Here is a 25,547-nt window from a genome sequence, read left to right on the forward strand (position 1 = left end):
CTGGAAGAGAATCTATTATGCTTCAATCAAAGTTAAAAACAAAACAAAACAAAAACAAAAATAAAAACAAGGGGGTAGTAAGCATGATCTCAGAGAAAGCTAAAGCAAAAATAGACCAAATACCAACAAATAAGCAGAAGAAGGGAAACTACATTCTGCTAATAGGCACCATAGACTACAAAGACAACAAACATAGACAACAAACTAAACATATATGCTCCGTGACCTACCATCCCAATTTTTAATGGAAAAGTTTAAAGAATTATAGGAGAAAATGCTGAAACTCTACTAGTAGGGGATCTCAACTATCCTTTTTAAGAGCAAGATATGTCTAACCATAAAATAAGTAAGGGAAAAATAAGGAGATGAATAGAATCTTTGAAAAGTTAGATACGATAGACCTCTGGGGGAAAAAAAAAGACTGAATGGAAATAGAAAGGGATGAAACTTTTAATCAGCTATACATCACACCTTCACACAACTTTACCATACATTAAGGCATGAAAATCTCACAAAGAAATGCAAGGAAGGAGAAATATGACATGACAGTGTACTGAACTGGAATTTTGTCTATGTGATCATGCCATAGAACATACTCAGAGTTGATGTTCTTGGTTCTGGCTGACCATGTGGAGCTTTCGGGCCTGCTTCTAGCCAATCATGACTCAGGGATAAAAAGCCTACACTTCAATATATTGAAGAATCCCCTTATTGGCTGCAGAGACAGAAGAGATGATGACTCAATGGATAGACTAAAATGACAGTAGGCCCTTTCAGTTATTTGACTTTAGCCTCCCACTCACTCCTCCATTAAGCACATATACTACCAGGGCAAGCATAAGCCTGAACTTGGACCATTTCTTTTAGGATAGACACGTATTTATTCTGTTTGTCATGTCTTTTGTGGGAAGCGTCCCTCTAAATTTTAAGGATCCAGAGAAAAATGACGGCAGGGAAAACGTCCCCACATAACACTAATTCTCAAGGAGATAATTTCTGGAGAAGAGGACAAAATTAAGCCTAGGCAATTTATCAAAAAAAAAAAAAATAACAGAAGTTGTTTAGAGTGTGCAGAGCTAAAGTCGAATAAAAGGCTAATGAAAAGTCCTTAAAAGCTGTTTTTAGTCTTAAGAAATTCTAAGTATTAGTTTTCCAGTAGATTATAACAGCAGTTTTAAGTTAAGTTATTGGATCCTTTTCAAGGTGTTCTGTAAATGCATGTTTGTATCTTTTCAATGATTGTGTATACAGGAATACATTACCTGTCCCATACTATATTTGTGTTTTCTATTTAGTACTTCCAATAATTCTCATTTTAAAGGAAATCCCAGAGATAAGCAATAACAGAAGTAAAACTGTTCTGGGGTTACCCATGTGAAAGTTCTAATGAAAGTAAGGAAAAGCATACATCTCAGCCCTTAATTTGGGATAAAACAGAGCTTCCCCAAGGTGGTGTGTTCACCATTATTAAAGTTGTCACTTCCTTTGGTAAAAACAAACAAATAAATAAATAAAAATAAAGAAATATGTTGAAACCCTAACTGAAACACCCCCCTCCAAATTCTAGTATGCCTCATCTACTGGGTCGTGTTATTTGGCCGAGATGACTTAAGCACCTCATGAGTAGAAGTGAAGGAGGAAGATGGTGAGAGTAACACAATACTGGAATTTGGGAAGAGATAAGTGGCAATAGACCAAGTGATTTCAGAGCAGAGGACAGTATAGAGTTACAACAACTAACTATAGGTTTCAGATGAAATGGGGGAGAGAATGAAGTCAGAGCAGATGTAATGAACTGAGGATGTGCTGGTGTAGGGGGGAAGTGAAAGGTTTTCTGGGGATGAAAAATAGGTTTAGAAGGGGCAAGCCTTAAGAGAGGCATAAGGCAATAAGAGGTTATATTTGGAAGAAAGTAAAAATTTCTAATCAAATTTAGGAAATGCTTGAATGTAATCATGAGATCCAATGTGGGAAAATCCCTGTGTGGGTTTTGTTTGCTTTTATTCCTTTGTGTTTTCTCATTAAATAATAAACAACGTTTATCTGCTGATCAACAAGACCTCTTTCTAGATGCTCAGCTTCTATTTTGGCACAGGTCGATTTTAATCTTGTGCTTTCTTTCTATTACTTTGTTATTTTTAATTATATTTCATATTTAATTTTTATATTTACATAAAATGTATATTGTATATAATACATACTTCATACTGTCTATTATATTTTGTATTAATTAATTATATTTTATTTCATTGAATATTTACTAATTATATATTTTAAATTTTTAACATTCATCTTTTTAAAATTTGAGATCCAAATTCTCTTCCCCACCCATTCACAAGGCAAGCAACATAATATCATTTATACATGTAAAATCATAGAAAATTTAATGTTCTCTCTGTACAGAGAGAATTTTTAATTGTGGGTCCTTGGAAATTTTCTTGCATAATTATCTTGATTGCAGTAGCTAAGTCTTTCACTATTGATCATCCTTACAACATTACTGTTACTGTGAACAGTGTTCTCCTGCTTCTATAACTTCATTTTATATCAGCTAATATGTCTGCCCAGATTTTTCTGAGAGCATCCTGCTTATCCTTTTTTTATTGCACAATAGGATTCCATTAGTCCTACACTACAACTTGTTCTGTCATTGTCTAGTTGATGGGAATACCCTCAACTTATAATTCTTTGCACCACTTAAGAGCTGCCATATTTTCCTATTTTTTTATCCAAATTAGTACTTTTCTCCTTTTCTTTCTTCTCTAGGATACAAACCTAGTAGTGATATTGCCGAGTCAATGAGTATGCATGGTTTTATAGCTCTTTGGAATTAGTTCCAAATTATCCTCCAGGATGTCTGGAACAGTTCACAAATCCACCAACAATGCATTAGTGTCTCTATTTTTTCCACAGTCCTTCTTGCATATGCCATTTTTCTTTTCTCTCATATTACCCAATCTGATGTGTGTGAGGTGGTATATGAGAGTTGTTTTAAGTTTTATTTCTTTAATCAATAATGATTTAGAGAGGGTTTTTATGTGACTAATAATTTTGATTTCTTATTTAGAAAACCACTTGTTCATATTCTTTGACAATTTATCAACTGAGGAATAAAGAGCATCATTATTAATGATGAATTTTCTTAGTATAAGGGCAGGAGATAGTTGAGTAAGCCAGGTGATAGACTGATTAATAAGATATCTGTACACAAATGCATAAAATATGGCAATGATGATGAAGATGACAATGATAGTTACATTAAAAGTTTTATATTTATTTAAAATTTAAAACTTTTTTATGAGATATCTAACTTTTCACATGCTTTTGAGTCTCCGTACTTTCATCCTCTCCTTGCTCTGGTTATACATAATATTGAAAATGTGGCTCCCCAAACAGACAATAACACTCAAGACATAATCTAAGCGTTTCAGATTACAAGGGAACTACTCCTCCCCTTCATGAATTTGTGTTTCATTAAAATCCTATGAGTTGATCTGTTTTCTATTATACTCCTCCTTCTACTTGGTGTAATTGTTGAGGGAGACAGGAGTGGATAATAAGGTCTGAGAAAGCAGATTCTGGCAAAGGATTCAGTGTGTTAGGTCTACTGGATAAATCTACTCAATCAAATAAAATCAAATGAATAGCATGATAATCTAATTGCTCACTAAAGACAGCTACATCAAAAATTTTGGAAATGCATATGGACTTGTGTTGCCAGTCCCACCCCATCAACAGTAAGAACTACTACAATGACGACGACGACGACTACAAATATTTTTTTTCCACCTTAATTTAATGCAATACAAAAGTCGTTCTTTGTTTTAGGGACAATACTCTCTAAATGTATATAATAAATTACCTACCAAATTAATACGCACAACAGGAGTTAGACAATTCAAAGAGATTTCTATGAAGTAGCAGAAATGTCGGGAAGTTTTCAGGAATTAAATACTCTAAAGTTTTAAATTTCTTATTTCCTTGCTACTATAATAGCTGAGCATTTGAATGACTATTTATCTGTTCAAAAGCTTACTGTTCCAAAGACAGAGTTGATGTCTGGGATAAAACTTCTCACATAAGCCTGGGAATATGACATATATTTGACGAATATGAAAACAGAAATACAATATATTTCTCCCAGAGATTTTGTGCCATGCTCCCCCTCTCACCTGCTTGCTGTGATGACACTTTTTTCACTTTTATCTAACTCCTTGGTCTTTCTTTTCCGAAAATGTGAAATGTTCCTTTGAAAATCAGCCTCTTGTAGTGAGTGTGAAGTAATTGGTTTCTTTATTTCAACCTTTTAACCAAAAAAAAAGAGTATTGGTCACTGTGAAGTTATCAAGGAACTTGAACTTGCATGTTTCACACTTTGAATTAGCATTGTGAGGGAAAGCTGTAAAGATAGAATCTCTAGTTTTGAGAATTTTTTTTTTATTGTGAAATGATTTCCTTATCAGCAGGTTAATGAAGATGTCATCAAATGGGATGAGGATTTGTCAAATGGAATTGCTTTCACCTCCAATTCATGTTGGAAAAGGTGTTAATCAGCACATTCATCTTATCAACTGTTTTGGAACTGGCCATTTCTGCTTTTCATTAGGAAAAACTGAAAAGATAATGATTCTGAAAATCCATATTACCAATATGATTTTGAAACAACTTTCTATTCTACAGTTGAAGCCTTTTATAGAGCAAAGACAAGGATGTATGAATGGGCTATGGGGAAGAATGAATGTAGGATTAGTCAGGGACAGATGTAAAATATGATCCAAAGGTTTTACTAAATTCCCAAGTTGATAAATTCTCACCAACACACAAGGAGTTGTTTTTAGCATGTTTGCCCAGTGGAAATCAGTTAAATTTCAAGTTGAAGGATGTAGGTTTAAATTCTAGCTTTGCTACTCAGTACATGTATGACCATGAACAAGTCATTTTACCTCTCTGGACCTCAGCTTGTTTCTATAAAGAGGAGGGTGGATTAAGTAATCTCTTCATCAGAGCTCTAAATCTATGAGCCTATTAACTGAACAGACGTCAAAACCAGTGGTAAGAACATATGGATATAAGCAACAGATACCATATAAGCAATGAAGTTGTGAAGTAACTTTTTAGAGGAGAAACATAAATGAAATAAACTCAGTGTTGTATGTGAGTCAAAATATGGTCATAAAAACAAAACCTTGAGAAAGAACATAATAAAAGGACATATCAGCATATAAAATAAGAGTGGAAAGATCACTAGATTTTCAATCTGATTACTTAATGCCAGATCCCAGCTTTGTGAATGACTGACTGATTACCTGTTTGACCTTTGAAAAGAATCTTGCTCTCAGTTTTTCCCATCAATATAATGGAGAGAAGAGTGTTTAACTGAATGACTTCTGAGATCTCTAAGCTATCTTATGAAAATTTCTCTTTGGGGGAAGATATGAAATGGAAGAAATATGAAGTTATCATTTACTATAAAATATTATAAAATTTCCTTTTTCCTTGCTATCACTGTAGATTTTAACTAACCAATGAGTCTTATAATCCCATATGATCTCTTACTCCAAACTTAGGCCTAATTCCCTAGAACTGGGATTCTTAAAACACAATCCAAAAACCATGAGTAGTATTAAGAATCTTCCTTCCAGGCAATTTGTGCCCTGGTTTCTTTCAATAGTAATGGTTCTATTATCAATCTTTCAACTTAGATTTCTGATAGAGGAACAAGGTAGAAAAGTCTTGAGAGTCAGAGGTGGAGCAAGGAAGAGAGAGGAGAGGGAACAAAAATTTAAGCATTTATTTTGCTTCTTCTTTGTTCCAGGCAATGTTCTAAGTACTTCACTCATATTAACCCCTTTTATCCTCACAACAATTCTTGGAAGGAGTTATTATCTCCATTTTATAGATAAGGAAATTCAGGAAGAGAGCTGCTAACTGATTTGCCCAGGATTACACATCTATTAAGTGTCAGAGGCCAGGTTTGAGTTCAAGTCTTGATGAATACAGACAGTATTCTATCCACTTTTCTTCCTAGCTGGGAGAGAAGTGAACATGGATATCTTGGGCACATTTTAAAATAGATGTGCGAGGCAGGAATTCACAAATTAGTCCAAAAAAGGGGCTGAAAAGGTAGAGACTTCTTCAGGTGAGAAGACTATTAACTGAAGGTGGAAAAACCTGAGGATCAAGTGTTACAAAAAAATGTCAGCATAGATAGACTGGGTACTTCTTGAAATAGTGGTTCAGGGCCCTAACAACTAAATCAGGCAAATCATAAGTGCATATCAAATGGCCTGTAGACATGAATATTTTCATTATGTTTCAGTATTAAATAGAAAAAGATAATAGATCTCTTCATTTTTATAAGGGCTTTTTATCGACTTGGGTCAATAGTATGCTCAGCTCCAAATCATATAGCAAATTATTGCAGACCCATGCAGAGCAATCATCAATGATCATCGTCATCATCATCATCATCATTATCATCATCATCGTCATCTAACCATAAGGCTAGATCAGAGAAAATAGAGGATTTACTGAAATCAAAAAAGAGAAAATTTTTAGTGGCCACTGAAAATCTTCATATAATATAATTCCCAGGAACCCTACCTAACAAAAAATGAATAGCAAACTGGCAAAATATTCCAAATGCTTTTGAAAAGGAGATTGGAGTACTTACCTTGGGATTCCAAAAAGTTCTTTTTGAGTTTGATGATTTTATCCATATTGCAGAAAAATTATAAAAGAGCAAAATAATTCAAATATGATGATTTCTGACATACCTATCACAAATATTGTATATTCTCCCACAGTATTAAATACAACAGGAATCATAAAAATATTTCATCATCTGCATGAAGTCGTTTGAGAAGCAAATGTTGTAATAGTATGAACCATGGCAGGAAAGACAGTTATTAATGAATACTCTTAATGAAAGGGGTCAAAAACCATCAAGGCAGAAGCCGTTTGTGAGACTTATTAAAGACTGATGAAAAACATTGAAAGGGTATATCAATAGTTAGTTGGCATGTGCAGTAGATAATTTCTGTGCCTGTTATCTATTTAAGCAATCAAAAAGAACCACAAGAGAAGAAAAAAGGAAATCAAAAAACTAAAGCCTAACAAATTCTTGATTCTCTTCATTAGCAACTGAAAGTGAAAATACAAAGGTTATGGCAATACACAGAAGCAGTGTAACTCAAAGACAAAAATATCAGCATCAATCAAAAGTTTTACTACAGAGTTTGAAAAGTAAGGAAATCAGGGGGAAGCAAGCATAACCAAGTAAACTTGTTTACTTAGTAAATAAGTGTTTACTAAGTAACTACTATACTTTAGGCACTCTACTAATTCCTTTGCACATATTAGCTCATTTTATCCTCAGATGACTGTGGGGTTTGAAGGCTAGTATTATTCGCAATTTACAGCTGAGGATATTGAGGCAGACAGAGATTAAACGATTCACTCAAGGTCACACAATTCAGTGTAAGAGTCCATATTTGAACATGCTTCTTCCTGGTGCTAGATTCAGTGCTCTGTCCACTATACCATTTAACTCTTTCACCTCCTACAGAATAGAGAGAATCTCAAAGCAGGTGGATATGGAAAATGTCTTGACACATATATGATTTTAAGAAATCAAACACAATTAAGGGGGCGGAGCCAAGATGGCGGAGTGAAAGCAACGACTCACCTAAGCTCCTGGACAAACTCCTCTGGATATCTCTGAAAGGAGAATCTGACCAGACTTTGGAGGTGTAGAATCCAGTGGGTGACAGACTTTGACAGATTCGGAGCCCAGGTTAGATTGGAAGGTCCACGGGAAGGATCTGATCCGCGGGGAAAAGCCCCCAGCGCACAGCGCAGCGTGGTCAGCGCAGCAGGGCAGAAGGGACCTGAGAAGCCCGAGAGTGGCGGGCGAAACCAGCGGAGCAGGAGACAAGCCAAACCGAGCCGGTGAGAGCCGCTGAGAGCCAGATATCAGCGCAGCAGCCCTTGAAACCTTCAGCCTGAAGACAAAACTTCGGTAAGTCACCTACTTGAACTTCCGGGAGCCAGGATGGCGGAGTGATCAGTAAATGCTCTCTCCTCCCCCCTGATGACCGTGATAGAACCATAAAATACTTCCGCAGATAAATCCTGGATCAGCAGGAAAAGCAGAAGGGGGCAAATAGTCTCATAACACCAGAGGCTAGAAAAATAGCAAAGGGGGATTCTTCCTACTGTGGAGGAGGCGATCTGGAAGGACAGATGACCCAGGGCAGAGAAAATTCGCACTGAGAGCCAGGCAAGCCTCAGAGCTGGGAGACGAGCCCCAGGAGGGGCGGGAACACGCATTAGCTTCTAGGCTTGCCCCAGCCCTCCAGGGGAAAAGGGAAGACAATAGGGAAGCTGGGATCACCATCCCCTGACCTTGCCTTTGCCTCAGGTCAGCTGAGGAGATCTCCTGAGGCCAGACCACCCCTCCCACACACCTAAAAAGCTAACCCCAGGGTTGATCTGGGAAACAAAAAACAAAAGCCTGCTTTTAGCCTAGACACACATCAGCTCAACTTAAAGATCTGTACCTTCTGACTGAAAGATCCAGAAGCTACAACACTCAGCCAACATCATGAATCAGAAAAAGCAGACGAAAAGTGAAAAAACCATAGAATCTTTCTATGGGGATAAGGACCAAAACACAAACAGCAAAGAGGTCAGAGCTGAGACTGTACTTCCATCTGAAACCTCCGAAGGGAATATGAATTTCTTGCAAGCTCAACTAGATTATATGGAACAGCTGAAGAAGGAAATAAAAGAAAAACTGGCCAATGATTTTAAAATTATAAAAAAAGAATTCACTGATGAGAACATTACTCTGAAAAGGAAAATTGAACAAATGCAAAAGGAAGTTCAAAAATTAACTGGAGAGAATAATTCCCTAAAAGGAAGAGTTAATCAAACGGAAAAGGAAACCCAAAACCTAACTGGGAAAATTGGTCGAATGGAAAAAGAAGTACAAAAATTAAATGGAGAAAATAGCTCCTTAAAGGGAAAAATTGGTCAGATGGAGAAGGAGATGCAAAAGTTAACTGAAGAAAACAATACGATGAAGATTAGAATGGGGCAAGTAGAAACTAATGACTCAATGAGGCAACAAGCATCAGTCAAACAAAATCTAAAGAATAAAAAGAGGGAAGAAAATGTAAAATATTTAATTGGAAAAACAACTGACCTGGAAAATAGATCCAGGAGAGAAAATTTAAGAATTATTGGCCTGCCAGAAACCCATGATGAAGAAAAGAGTCTGGACAATATCTTCCAGGAAATCATCAAGGAAAACTGCCCAGAAGGACTAGACCGAGAGGGCAAAATAGTCATCGAAAGAATCCACTGTTCCCCTCCCGAAAGGGGCCCAAAACTCAAAACCCTAAGAAATATTGTTGCCAAATTCCAGAGCTATAAAGTGAAGGAGAAAATACTACAAGCAGCCAGAAAGAAACAATTCAAATACCAAGGACACACAGTCAGGATCACACAGGACCTTGCAGCTTCTACATTAAAAGATCGAAAGAATTGGAACCCAATATTCCATAAGGCAAAGGAGTTGGGACTTCAACGAAGGATCAACTACCCAGCAAAGTTCAGCATAACATTTCAGGCAAGGAGAAAGTCATTCAACGAAATAAGGGATTTCCAGAGCTTCCTGACCAAAACACCAGAACTGAATAGACAATTTGATCTTCAAGTGCAGGTCTCCAGAGACTCATAAAAAAGTAAACAGGGGGGAAAAACAAAAACAAAAACTTGCTACTCAATCAGGGCAAACTGTTAACCTCCCTATGAGGGAAGATGATACCTGCTAATCTTGAGAACTGTGCAGCTATTATGATAAAAGGGATATATGTAGAGTGAACGGGCATAAAGTAAATGATGTCATGTCAAAAATATGATTTAAGTATGAGAAGGGATTGTAATAGGAGGTGTGAAAAGGGGGAAGCAGAAAAAGGCAAATTATATCACAGGAAGAAGTACAAAACTATAGTAGAGGGAAGGAGGGGAGGGAGAAGAGCATTGTTTGAGAGGTACTCTCATCTGATTTGTTCAAAGGAGGGAACAATAATCTTAAGTAGATAATCCTAACTAGCTCTATAGGTAGTAGGAGGGGAAGGGGGAAGAAAGGGGAGGGTGGCTAAAAGGGAGGAAAGAAGCAATAAGAGTAAAGGGGAGTAAAAGGGAGGGGGGCTAAAAGAAGGAGGGTAAGGCTGCAGGAAGAGGGGGAGAAAAGTGAATACTATTGAGTAGGGGTAGGGAGACGGGAGAGCTAAAAGCACTAATGGTGGGAAAGAGGTTGGAGGGAAATACACAGATTGTAATCATAACTGTGAATGTGAATGGAATGAACTCTCCCATAAAACAGAGACGGATAGAAGAATGGATTAAAAGCCATAATCCAACAATATGCTGCTTACAAGAAACACATTTGAAATGGGGGGATACACATAGGATAAAGGTCAAAGGATGGAGCAGAATATATTGTGCTTCAGCTCATGTAAGAAAGGCAGGAGTAGCAATCCTAATCTCAGACAAAGCAAAAGCAGAAATAGATCTAATCAAAAGGGAAAAGGATGGAAACTATATCCTGCTAAAAGGCACCATAGACAATGAAGCAATATCATTTTTAAACATGGATGCTCCAAGTGGTATAGCACCCAAATTCTTAGAGGAGAGGTTGGGGGAGTTGAAGGAAGAAATTGATAACAAAACTATACTAGTGGGGGACCTCAACCTCCCCCTCTCTGAACTCGATAAATCCAACCTCAAAATAAACAAGAAAGAGGTTAAGGAGGTAAATAAAACTCTGGATAAGGTAGATATGATAGATCTTTGGAGAAAATTAAATGGGAATAGAAAGGAATATACCTTTTTCTCAGCGGTACATGGAACATTTACAAAAATTGACCACGTACTAGGACATAAAAATCTCACAGTTCAGTGCAGAAAGGTAGAGATAATCAATGCATCCTTTTCAGATCATAATGCATTAAAAATTACATGTAATAAAAGGCCATGGAAAGAGAAACCAAAAATCAATTGGAAACTAAATAATCTAATTCTAAAGAAGGGTTGGGTTAAAGAAGAAATCATAGAAACAATCAACAATTTCATTCAAGAGAATGACAATAGTGAGACAACATACCAAAACTTATGGGATACTGCAAAAGCAGGTATTAGGGGAAGTTTTATATCTTTGAATGCTTACATAAATAAAATAGAGAAAGAGGAGATCAATGACTTAGGCTTGCAATTGAAAAAGCTAGAAAAAGAACAAATTGAAAATCCCCAAGTAAATATCAAATTAGAAATACTGAAAACCAAAGTAGAGATTAATAAAATTGAAATTAAGAAAACTATTGAATTAATAAATAAAACCAATAGTTGGTTTTATGAAAAAACTAATAAAATTGATAAACCTTTGGTCAATCTGATTAAAAAAAAGAAAGAAGAAAGTCAAATTACTAATATTAAAAATGAAAGGAGTGAACTCACCTCCAATGAGGAGGAAATTAAAACAATAATTAGAAACTACTTTGCCCAACTTTATGCCCACAAATTCGATAATCTAAACGAGATGGATGAATATTTTAAAAAATACAAATTGCCCAGATTAACAGAAGAGGAAGTTGAATACTTAACCAACACCATCCCAGAAAAAGAAATTGAACAAGCCATCAATGAACTGCCTAGGAAAAAATCTCCAGGGCCAGATGGATTCACAAGTGAATTCTATCAAACATTTAAAGAACAGTTAATTCCAATACTATATAGACTATTTTTGAAAATTGGGGAAGAAGGAGTCCTCCCAAATTCTTTCTATGATACAAATATGGTTTTGATACACAAATCAGGAAGAGACAAAACGGAGAAAGAAAATTATAGACCAATTTCCCTATTGAATATAGATGCAAAAATTTTGAATAAGATTTTAGCAAAACGAATACAGCACCTTTTCACGAGATTAATTCATTATGATCAGGTAGGATTCATACCAGGATTACAGGGCTGGTTCAATATTAGGAAAACTATTAGCATTATCGATCACATCAACAACAAAGCTAACAAAAACCACATGATTATCTCAGTAGATGCAGAAAAAGCTTTTGACAAAATACAACACCCATTCCTACTAAAAACATTGGAGAATGTAGGAATAAAGGGAACCTTCCATAAAATAATAAGCAGTATCTATCTAAAACCTTCAGCAAGCATTATATGCAATGGGGATAAGCTAGATGCATTCCCAATAAGGTCAGGGGTGAAACAAGGTTGTCCATTATCACCACTATTATTTAATATGGTACTAGAAATGTTAGCTGTTGCAATTAGACAAGATAAAGATATTCAAGGAATAAGAATAGCTAAAGAAGAAACTAAGTTATCATTCTTTGCAGATGATATGATGATCTACCTAGAGAATCCCAGAGATTCAAGTAAAAAATTATTTGAATTAATAAACAACTTTGGCAAAGTTGCAGGTTACAAAATGAACCTACACAAATCTTCTGCGTTCCTATATATTAGCAACAAAGTCCAAGAGCAAGAGATAGAAAGAGAAATCCCATTTAAAGCTAGGGTAGACAGTATAAAATACTTAGGAGTCTACCTGCCAAAACAAACCCAGGGATTATATGAACACAATTACAAGACACTTTTTGCACAAATAAAGTCACATTTAAGTAAGTGGAAAAACATTAGTTGCTCATGGCTAGGCCGTGCTAATATGATAAAAATGACAATTCTACCCAAATTAATATACTTACTGAGTGCCATACCAATTAAACTATCAGACAATTACTTTCTAGGGCTGGATAAAATAATATCAAAATTCATTTGGAAAAACAAAAGGTCCAGAATATCAAAGGGACTAATGAAAAGAAATGCTTGGGAAGGTGGCCTAGCGCTACCAGACCTCAAACTGTACTATAAAGCAGCAATTATCAAAACCACTTGGTATTGGCTAAGAAACAGAGAGGTAGACAAGTGGAATAGACTTGGCACTCAAGACACAGTAGGCAAGGAATATAGCAACCTTCTGTTTGATAAACCCAAGGACCCCAGCTTCTGGGATAAGAACTCATTGTTTGAAAAAAATTGCTGGGAAAACTGGATAACAGTGTGGCGCAAATTAGGCATAGACCCATACCTGACACCGTACACAAGAATAAAGTGCAAATGGGTACATGATTTAGGTATAAAGATTGATACCATGAATAAACTGGAGAAGCAAGGAATAGTGTATTTATCAGATCTATGGAGAAGGGAAGAATTCTTTACTAAAGGAGAGATAGAAAGCATTATGAAATGCAGAATGGATAATTTTGATTACATTAAACTGAGAAGTTTTTGCACAACCAAACCCAATGCAACCAAAATCCGGAGGGATGTAGCAAATTGGTAAAGAATTTTTACAGCTAAGGTAGGGGATAAAGGCCTCATTTCTAGAATATATAGAGAAATGACTCATATGTATAGTCATAGAAGTCATTCCCCAATTGATAAATGGTCAAAGGATATGAACAGGCAATTTTCAGAGGAAGAAGTTAAAGATATCTATAATCATATGAAAAAATGCTCTAAATCACTATTGGTTAGAGAGATGCAAATCAAAACAACTCTGAGGTACCACATCACACCTATAAGATTGGCAAACATGACAGAACAAGAAAATGATATATGCTGGAGAGGATGTGGGAGAGTTGGAACACTATTTTATTGTTGGTGGAGCTGCGAGCGCATCCAACCATTCTGGAGAGCAATTTGGAACTATGCCCAAAGGGCTACAAAAATGTGCATACCCTTTGACCCAGCAATATCGCTGCTAGGACTATATCCCCAAGAGATCATAAAAATGGGAAAGGGTCCCACATGTACAAAAATATTTATAGCAGCACTCTATGTAGTTGCCAAAAACTGGAAGTCAAGGGGATGTCCATCAATTGGGAAATGGCTGAATAAATTATGATATATGAATGTAATGGAGTATTATTGTGCCATAAGAAATGATGAACAAGAAGACTTCAGAGAGGCCTGGAAGGACTTATATGACCTGATGCTGAGTGAAAGGAGCAGAACCAGGAGAACTTTGTGCACAGCAACGACCACTGTGTGCGAGAGTTTTTTCTGGTAGACTTGGAATTTTGTAATAACGCAAAAACTTCTTATAAAAAAAAAAAACCCAATGGTGGTTCTCAAGGCAAAATGCCTTCCACACTCAGAGAAAGAAATATGGAAGTCACTCACAAAATGTAGCAGATCATGTTTGTATATGTGTATGTGTTTGTGTTTCATGTTCTGATTTATTATACGATTTCTTTCATTTATTTTAGTCTGACTACATAGCATGACTATAGTGAAAATATACTCAATAGGAAAATATATGTAGAATCTATACAGAATTGTATGCAGTCGTGGGGAGGGAGGGGGGTAGTGGGGGGTAGGTGCAGGGGGGGAATAAAATCTCAATTGTATGGCAGTGATTGTTAAACATTAAAAAATAATAATAAAAAAAGAAAAAAAAGAAATACAGTACTTTCTTTTTAAATATTAACTTTATAATGCGTTGATTCCTCTAATTTTCTATGTCTGAATAAAACGCAATGCAATACAATGTAATATAATATAGTTCAATAAAATGAAAACATATTAAATATATGCTCTAAAAAGTACTACAGATATACAAACTTTGCTTAAAGCACTCTGCCTTCCCTCAAGGAACTTTATTGTATAAGGGATAAGATATCTGTTCCATTCTAGTTTTGAAAGAACTATTTTCTTCAGTGAGTTTTTGAACCTCCTTTTCCATTTGGTTAATTCTGTTTTTTAAAGCATTCTTCTCCTCATTGGCTTTTTGAACCTCTTTTGCCAATTAAGTGAGCCTATTTTTCAAGGAGTTATTTTCTTCAGCATTTTTAGGGGGTGTCCTTAAGCAAGCTGTTTACCTGCTTTTCATGCTTTTCTTGCATGTCTCTCATTTTTCTTCCCAGTTTTTCCTCCACCTCTCTAACTTGATTTTCAAAATCCTTTTTGAGCTCTTCCATGGCCTGAGCCCACGGAATATTTATTTTGGATGTGTGGGATACAGAAGCCTTGATTTCTACGTCTTTCCCTGATGGTAAACATTGTTCTTCCTCATCAGTAAGGAAGGGAGGAGATATCTGTTCGCCAAGAAATAATCTTATATGATCTCATTTTTTTTCCATTTTCTGGGCATTTTCCCAGCCAGTGACTTGACTTCTGAGCTTCCTCCTCTTCACACCCACCTCACTTCCATATCCGCCCAGCCAGCGATTGGTGTCTGAGATTCAAATGCTGCTTCCCAGCCTCGGGGCTTTGGGTGGGGACAGGGCTGCTATTCAGTGTGAGATTAAGTTCAGCTGCTCGGGTGGGGGGTAGGTCCACCAGATGGGACTCAGTTCCCTCAGGGGGTTTATGGGGAGACCTTCAACAATGGATATGAGCTCCTGCCTGATTTGGGAGCCCCTGCCTGCTGCTGCCTCCCGAGGGGGACTGAGTTATGGGCACACCCCTCTCCCCTTTAGTCCAGCCAAAAAGACTCTCTCACTGACATGTGAGTGGAGGGACCTGCGAGGTGGCTGGAGATTCCATACCTGAAGCCTGCTAGGATCTGCTCCTCTGGGTGCTGCGTGGCCAAGGCAGGGCTGGGCTTTGCTTCGGGTCCAGTGTGTGACGGACCTTTCACATTGGTTTTCCAGTTCTTTCTGGAACAGAAATCTAGTCCACTCCGTTGTTCTGTAGCTTCTGCTGCTCCAGAATTTGTTGGGAGTTCTTCCTTACAGATATTTTATGGGCTGTGGGTTTGGAGCTAGCATATGTGTATCTTTGTACTCCACCATCTTGGCTCCTCCCCCAAAAAATTTCCAACGGATTCTTGAGGAAAAGTGCCTTCTACATCCAGAGAAAGAATTATGGAATTGTATCTTGATGGAAGCAGATCATTATCTTTCATATTATGCATTCCTTTGTTTTATGGTTTCTCCCATTCTTTTTAATTCATCTATGCAACATGCATTTAATACGAATACATGTGTAAAACCTATATGCGATTGTACACGGTCTCAGAGAGGTAGAGTGGAGGGGGGGAGGGATAAGGGGATGGAGGAGAAAAATCTAAGACATATACAAGATTGCCAAACACTGAAAACAAATAGAACAACTTAATTGAAAAAACCCTTTATGTAGCTTAGTTCCTTCAATTATAAAACAATAATAATAGCTACACCTACCTCCTACCATTTCTGTATCAAATGAGATATTTGTAAAATACTTAAAAGATCATCTACCACTTTGCAGATGCTTAATACAAGCTTGTTTCCTGCCTTCCAACACCCCCTTTCCATCCTTTCCAAATGACAAAGATACTACTTCTAATTTATAATTTGCATAGCTGAAATTTGAAAGGAAAAATCCCAATATGGTGCTAGAAAGAGCATTAGAATCTGAATAAGATAAGCTGAGTTAAATGAGGACTTTTCTACTCACTTCTTGAGTGACTTTAATCAAATGGCTTAACCTCTCTGAGCCTCCTTTATAAATTAAGAGAGTCAAACAAGGTCTTTAAGACATTCTTCTGCTGTAAATCCTATGATGTGAGACTGGTGACATACAACTCAGACAAAGAAATGTTTTGAAGGTAAACCAAATTCTGTAGCTTCCTGGCAAAGTTATCTTTCCTTTTTTCCACATTGTGTCCTTAGATAAAATAGGCAAAGTTAACAAAGAAACAAAACACTCTTACTGTCAAGTGATACTCTTCATCATAATCCCTTTAAATGAGTTGCATTAGTGTCTTTCTCCTTTTGAATAGCAATAAAAGTCCCATATATGCGAGGAGTTGAATATTTTTGGCAGTTGTTTTGTTTCTTTCAGGAGTTTTTCCAGGGTGTGTGATTAGATTCCTTAGAAATTAGCATTCTCCAGAGTCTCATAGACTTGTAACAAACAGAGCATATCAGAACCTCTGAGGTTTGATGCTGAGTTTATTATGGTTGAGCATAGTAGCCTGAAATGCTTTTTATAGAGGTAGTTTTATCTCTTATTTGCCACACTGCATACCACAGAGTATTACCTAAAACTTAAATGCATTTTCTTGAAACGAGCCACATGATAAAACCGTGCATAAGAATAAGGCCATAAGGTGTAGGACAAGTGTACTGTGAAAATGAGTAAACCAGATGTCAGCATCGCTTGAGCTCAGTTGTGGATGTGTTAATTTTTCCCTGGATCTACTCTGGAAGCTGGCAGGCACAATGGTTTGCCTCACAGATCAGTGAGAAAGCTCTGAAATGACAGGCCTCCCAGGCAGAAAATGCAGCAGAAAAGGAGAAATTCAGTGAAGCCCGAAAAACTGGGGAAAGAAAAAGAAGAGATCACTTAAAATATGATTTTTTTTTTAGCGAGTAAACCCTTACACATTATCCATAAGATATTCATAATGTACTCAGCCTGAAATAAACATTAACCTAATTCCCAACAATGGGTTATTAAAATGTTTAAACTTTTGCATGACTAAATTCTAGTCCTCATTCAGCAATATTTCTAATTGAATTTGCTAGTGTTGATCCCTTTATTTTTCCCCATTTCTGTAAGTATTGTATTAATCCGTTATTGTGTGGCTCTGGTGTCTGTACATAGATTTTTTTCAGTTTTTGATGGTGCAAAACACAGAGGCCTCAGACCTCATCCCTATTCCAATTCACTGGGAATTGAGACAAGTATAGCTAGTGGGACTCAGGTTTTTTGCCACACAGGAGAACTAACTTCAGTAAAGAAAGAAATCTTTGTGGTGTAACTGCATAATTCCATAGCCCAAACTATAAAAGAAAAAAAAAACCAAATGAAAAAGAAAATCAAAGATATGAATAGGGAGCAAATATATCAAACCAAAGAAGTAATAGTATTGAAAAACCAAATTATGTCACAAGTTTAATTTGAAAACAAAAATAACAGCTAGTGCAGATGGGATATCTAACACCTGAAACCGTCTGCTATAAAGTTATTTTCAATTCTCTCTTTGTCTTACCTATATACTTAATTATTTACTTCTACCCCATATTAGAAAGTAAGTTTCTTCAGTATGTGGGTCATTTTGTCTAAATTTCTATCCATATTATTTTAACCAGTGACTGGTAACAACTTAGTAAATGCTTGTTGATTGAGATAGCATGGTATAAGGAAAGATTTCCTGAATTTAGAATCAGAAAATATGGCATGCAGCTTTGCTTCTTCCAAGCTCTATTACTTTTACTTGGTATATCACCTGATCGATAAATTGAGGTTGTGAAGGGCTTTAAAAATGGTTAGTTTTATAGGTGTTTTTTTAAATTTATGATTAACAGCTTATTATTGTGAAAGTTCTGAACATGTGTTTTTATGCCTGCTTTTTTTTTGGTTAAACACATTTTCGCAGTAGTCAGCTTATAAAGAAGAATTATAACGAGAGAAACCACAAGGAAGAAGAAACAAAACAACAACAATTATAACGACAAAAGAGAACAAGAACCGTGATTCAATCTACATTCAGACTCCATAGTTCTTTCTCTGGATGTGGACAGTGCTTTCAATTGTTAGTCTTTTAGAGAGGTCTCATATCCTTGCTTTGCTGAGAAGAGCTACATCTTTGAAAGTTAGTCATCACACGATGTGACTGCTACTGTGTACAGGGTTCTCCAGGTTCTGTTCCCCTCACTCAGTATCAGTTAATATGAGATTTTTCAAGTTTTCCTGAAGTCCACCTGCCCATCATCTCTTAAGTCACAATAGTATTCCATTACATTCATATGTCACAACTTTTCAGTCATTCCTCAACTGATGGGCATCTGTAGTGCAAACGTAATAATTTTGTTGTTATGTTCATTGTCCTTCATTGGTGAAGAAGACTGTGCCATCAGAGAAATGATGACATGACTTGCACTTGACTTTGTTTTGAGTGAGAGAGGGCTGTACAATGTCAAGAACTTCACTTCTCCTCCGGAGCCATCTCAATCCAGTGACCAGATACTCATCAGGATGTCTGGAGATAACACGGGATGCAATGGGAGACCTTGGTCCCTTTAGGCCAAGTCTATTCAGATATTCAGTTAGGGAGAGGCAATGCCCATTCAGCAATAGGCCTGTTTAAGAAGTATTCAGGGGATGGACTCTTTAATGAGGCAAAGAAAAATAACTACATCAGGCTGGGAGGGAAACAGCAACAATTCTTAAGCCTATATATTACTATCAAAACCCTGAGAGAAGTGATTGTAAGAGAGATCCTACCTAAAATAATTGTAGGCTATATAAAATACTGGGTAGAATATCTGCCAAGAGAACCTAGTTTCTGCTATATTGTTTTCCAGTTTCCTAGCAGGTTTTTTTTGTCAAATAGTGAGATCTTTGGGTTTATAAAACAGTAGATTAGTGCAGACATTGAGTATAGTGTCATTCATAACTAACATATTCCTCTGATTCTCCACTCAATTTCTTAGTAATGAAGAGTTTGATAATTGTTGCTTCATAATACAATTTAAGATCTAGTATAGCTAGGCCACTTTCTCTTGCATTTATTTTCATGAATTCCCGTGATATTCTGAAATTTTTGTTGTTTCCGATGATATTTGCCATTGTCTTTTCTCACCTGATAAAGTAATTTTGGTAGTTTGATTGGTACGGCGCTGATTATGCAAATTAATTTAGTTAGAATTGTCATTTTATTTTATTAGCACAGGATATCCATGAACAACTGCTATTTATCCAAGCATTTAGACTTGCCTTTATTTATGTAAAAAATATTTTGTAATTGTGTTCAATTGTGTTTATTTTGACAGGTTTACTCTCAAATATTTTGCAATGTCTATAGTAACTTTAAGTGGAATGTCTATGTCTATATCTTCCTGTAGGGCTTTGTTAGTACTATACAGAAATGCCAGTGATTTATAAGTTTATTTTATATCCTGCTACTTTGCTAACTTTGTTATTTCCATTAACGTTTTACTTAATTCTCCAGGATTCTTTAAGTATACCATAATGTCATCTGCAAAGAGTGACAGCTTTGTTTCTTCTTTGTCAATTCAAATTCCTTCCATTTATTTTTTCTTCTCATTGCTAAAGCTAACATTTCTAGAAACATACATAATAGCGATGGTGATGATGGACATCCTTGTTTCACCCCTGATCTTACTGGAAATGCTTCTACCTTATCCACATTGCATATAAAACTTGTTGATGGTTTTAGATAGATACTGCCTATTATTTTAAAGAGGTCTCCATTGATTCTTATTCTCCATGGTGTTTGAATAGGAATGGGTGTTATATTTTTTTTCAGAAAGATGCTTTTTCTTCATCTATTGAGATAATCTTATGCTTTCTGTTTGCTATACTATTGATACAGTCAATTCTGCTGATAGTTTTCCTAATATCCAACCAGTCCTGCATCCCTGGAATAAATTCTGCACATTCAGAATGTGTTATCCTTGCGATCATTTGCTGTAATCTCTTTTCTAATATTTTATTTTAAATTGTTACATCTATATCGATTGCAGAAATTGGTAGATAGTTTCCTTTCAATGTTTAGGCTCTTCCAGGTTTAGGTTGCACTATTATATTTGTAGCATAGCAAGAATTTGTTCAGACACTTCCCTTTTTACGAAGTACTTTGTATAGTATTGGAGTTGTTTGTTTTTTAAATGGTTGATAGAATTCACTTGTAAATCCATCTGACTCCAGTGAATTTTTGTTAGGGAGATCACTGATGACATCTTCGAATTCTTTCTTCTTTTTAAAATGGCATTTTGTATTTCCTCTTCTGTTAATCTGAACAATAAATAAATTTTGTAAATATCCATCCATTTCACTGATTGTCAAATTTATTGGAATACAGTTGGTCAAATTAGCATCTAATTATTATTTTAATTTCCTCTTCATTGATGGTGAATTCACCCTTTTCATCTCTGATAATGGTAATTTTGCTCCCTTCTTTCTTTTATGAATCAAATTAACTAAACATTTATCTATTTTACTTTTTATAGAACTAACTCTTTGTTTTATATATTAATTCAATAATTTTCTTAATTTCAATTTTATTAATCTTTCCTTTGTTTTTCATAATTTATAATTTGTTGTTTCATAGGTGATTTTTAATTTTTTTCTTTTTCTAGCTTTTTTAATTTCTAGCCCAAGTCATTGATGTTGTCTTTTGTTATCTCATTTACGCAAGTATTGAGAGATATAAAACTTTTCCTAAGAACAGCTTTTGCCACATCTCATCAGTTTTATTATGTTGTCTCATTATTTTCTTTCCCTTGGATGAAGTTATTGATTTTTTGTATAGTTTGTTGTTTGACCCACTCATTCTTAAGGATGAAATTATTTTATTGTTTAATTAATTTTTAGTCTATCTTTTCATGGTCCTTTATTATATGTAACTTTATTTCATTGTGATCTGAAAAGCATGCATTTAATAATTCTCCTTCTCTGCACTGGATTGTGAGGATTTTATAACCTAATACATGATCAGTTTTGTGTGTGTGTGTGTGTGTGTGTGTGTGTGTGTGTGTGTGTGTGTGTAGGTTCCATGTACTGCTGACAAAAATAAAAGATACTTTCCTTTCTATCTTCATTCAGTTTTCTCCAGAGACCTACCATATCTAACTTCTCTAAAATTCTTGTCATCTCCATAACTTCTTTCACGTTTATTTTATGTTTACGTTTATCTGGTTCTGATAGGGGGAGAATGAGTACACCCAGTAGTATAGTTTGTTTTCTCTTTCTTCTTATAACTCCGTTAACTTTTCCTTTCAGAATCTGGATGGTATATCACTTGGTGCATATATGTTTAGTAATCATATTACTTCATTGGGTATAGTACCTTTTAGCAGGATGTAGTTTCCTTTCCTATCTCCTTTAATTCTACTTCTGCTTTTGCTTTGTCTGAGATAGTTTGCTACCTCCTCTTTTTATTTACTTCATATGAAGCATAATATATTCTGCTCCAGTCTTTTACCTTAACTCCGTTTTTAACACTCTGCATCAAACGTTTGTCTTTAAACCACATATTATAGAATTATGCTTTGTTATCCTCTCTACAATCCACTTTCATTTTATGGCTGAGTTCATCCCATTCCCATTCTCATTTATGATTACTATCTTTTTTTCTTTCCATCCTATTTGCACCCTGTTTATGCTTTTCTTTCCTTTATCACCTTTCTTCCTAACTACAATTTTACATTTTGACCACCTGTAACAGTAAGGACTCCGGCATACACAGAAAACAACTTAGATGTACAGCATATTAGATCTGAATTTCTAAAAGGAAAGGCAACTTTTGAGGAGTTGACAATCACTTTAATCAAGGACATATATCATTCGCTTAGTTCAGGGAAAAAAGTCAGCACCCTGCACTTCAAAGAAAATACAAACAGAGAAACAAAGATCAACAAACAGGGCTTCCAACTGTCTGATCATTAGTAATACATAATCACAGATCAATAGACAGATCCAACTGTCTGACGATATATACGTAGTTAGCAGAGACAGAAACACCAACATCTGGGCTTTCAAAGCCAAGGGCCTCTTTATTTTCTGCCTAGAGTCTCATATGTCCAAAAACACTTCCAATGATTAAAACCCAAAATAAAACCTCACCTCAGAATATTTATACACTTTGCAGAATAAGAGGGCAAAACCCTCTAAATCAGTGCCTCAATAGAAACTAACTAAGTATCTTAAGGCCTATTAAAGGATGGGGAAGACCTTTAACTTTTCTCCCCACATATCATTGACTTTAAATTACCATTACACCACCACTTCCCTCAATCTGTCCTTCTCTTCTATTATCCAACTTCCTGTTCTTCCCCTTTTCACTTGCTACTTGTTCCCTGCTTTCTCTCTCCTTCTTTCTTCTTTCCCCTCTCTTCACCTACTCTCCTATAGAGGAAGATGCTTTTCTATACTTGATTATGTTATTCTCTTTTTGAGCCATATCTGATGAGAGTAAGGGTAAAACAATCCTCACATCCCTCCCTTCTTTCCCTCTAATAATTCTTTATGCCTCTTCATGTGATATAATTTACCCTTATGTGCCTTCTCCTCTCCTCTTCTCTTCTCTTCTCTTCTCTTCTCTTCTCTTCTCTTCTCTTCTCTTCTCTTCTCTTCTCTTCTCTTCTCTTCTCTCTCTCCCTCTCTCTCTCTCTGTCTCTCTCTCTGTCTCTCTCTCTCTGTCTCTCTCTCTCTCTCTCTCTGTCTCTCTGTCTCTCTCTCTCTCCCTCTGCATATATATATATATATATATATATATATATATATATATATATATATATATATATATATATATATATATATATATATATATATAGTCATAATAAAGATACAGTTCTCAACAGGTACAAGTAACACATTCTCCCTTGTAAGGATAAGGATATAAATAGTTTGTACTTATTGAGTTAGCATTTTTTTACTTCCCTTTCTTATGTAAACTTTCATGGCTCTCTTCAAGCTTGTATTTAAAAATCAAATTTTCTGTTGGGCTCTGTTCTTTTAATCACTAGGTTCTGGAAATCTTCTGTTTCACTGAATGTCCATCTGCTCCCCTGAAAGTTTATGCTCAACTCTTCTGGGTAGCTGATCATTGGTATAATTGAAACTCCTTTTCCTTATGGATTATCATATTCTAAGTCCTCAGATTTTTTTTATTGTAGAAACTGAAATGCCCTGTATAATCTTTCCTGTGGTTCCAAGATATTTAATGTTTTTCTTTCTGGTTGCTTGCAGAATAGTCTCCTTATCCTAATTATTTGGGAAATTGGTTACAATATTTCTTGCGAGAGGGGCAGCAGGGGTAGCAGTGACTAACCCAGGTTGTGATAGAGTGGGAGACTTGGCAACTGAACTTGATGGACCCCCTGGGGGCCTGGCCAGGCAGAGCAGGAGGAGAGCTGATAGAGTTCACAGGCCCAGAGGCAGGATGCCTCCATCTCTGCCAAGGGGAGGCAGTCTTTCAGTCTGGAGGTGGCCAGGAAAGTAGCCCAGAGGAATGTGTTGGCAGCTGATCTCCAGTGCAACTTGTTTTTCTTTGCCTTGCAGAGATACAAGCCAGATTCTGTGCTGAGACCATTCCAAGCCATCTATGTTAGACAGGAAAACAAGGATTTTTGAGGTCAGTTTCTGCCAAACCTGAAGAATTTCTCCAGTCTGCAGATGACAAAGATAAAAGGGAATAGAATCTAGTGAGCTGAATTTTGTCCTCAGAGGGTCTTACTGTATATAGCCTAGTGAAAACAGAGTATGTGAAGATAAAAAAACTCATGTTAATTTCAGGCACCATAGTCACTATACCTGACTGTCTGTTTGAAATAGTATATTCCAGTCCAGTGCATGACGAATTTCATGAAACCAAAGGAGAAAGTGATATTATCTATGCTTTTCATGGGAACCACCTATAAAACTTTCATTCCATTATACATAATAGCTTACACTGCCACTTAATCAAGACTTCCTTGTTTGGTGAAGTGACCTGCCTTACCAGTGACATAAGTCCTGTTATTTTTACAGTCCTCATGTTATGGGGTGGCTGCACAGCGTCTTGGGTCATATCCTGAGTTGTTTGACATTGTGTGAGATCACCAACTATTCAGATGTCAAGTGCCAAACCAAGAAAAAGGATTCAGAAGAAATAAATTGAAAAAGAGTGAGATCCAAACACAGTGAAGGGGGAGATTCCCCACCAGAATACTTTTTTTTTTTTTACCAACAACCAACTTTTATGAGTAAAATATCTGTTAGTTTATTCTCAGAAACATCATAAGATGGGAGGGTCTCAAGCCAGTCCTGAATTTCTAAACATGGTTGCACTCTCATAATGCTACTATACTTGCTACTGTTGATGATTATAGGTGTCAGCAAATCTCTATCTTTCTTACACTACTGAAAATGATCATTGGAATCAAAATGATAAACTTAGCTGGCTCTGCTCTGCCATATTTCTTAGTAACTCCTTCTCTATTAATTTCTGCACCTCCACCTAGAATTCCAGGCTAGAAGATAAGAAGGGAGAGTGATAGGAGCATTGTAATGACACCAGAAATTTTCATGGCATTCTGATGCTCCTAGAAAAATTTTGTGCTTCTTAATTGGTCACTTTTTGGAGGACATTTTCAGTTTATCATATTCACCCAAGATTTCCAGATCTTTGCTATACTCTCTGTCCTTAGAAGTTCTGAGAAACTGACTTTTTAGTAGGAGCCAAAGCAATAACCTCTTCTATTGAAAAATAAGGTAGCCAGACTCTCTGCAATATGTTTACAATTGTCTCTGGCAGAAATCTTTTTTCTATTGCCTTTTTAAGGTGGAAAAATATATTGTGTAAGGTACAAATCACCAGGCAGTTGTCTTCTTTTGACTTGAAATGTTACTGAGTAGCAATGATGTTTCTCATGAAATGGTGGGGTATTGCTTTTGATTTATAAGTTTTGACTTCAGATATCCGAATGTGACAAAGACTTCAATAGCTTTAACCACTTTCT

General features: G+C 36.1%; 1 pseudogene; it reads left to right on the plus strand.

Annotated features, from left to right (window-relative positions):
• The first annotated feature begins 6,911 nt into the window (after window positions 1-6,911).
• LOC140505794 (protein mono-ADP-ribosyltransferase PARP16 pseudogene) lies at window positions 6,912-24,952 on the plus strand (annotated as a pseudogene).
• Window positions 24,953-25,547: the final 595 nt, after the last annotated feature.

This window comes from Notamacropus eugenii, chromosome 1, assembly GCF_028372415.1.
Source record: "Notamacropus eugenii isolate mMacEug1 chromosome 1, mMacEug1.pri_v2, whole genome shotgun sequence".
Taxonomy (NCBI): domain Eukaryota; kingdom Metazoa; phylum Chordata; class Mammalia; order Diprotodontia; family Macropodidae; genus Notamacropus; species Notamacropus eugenii.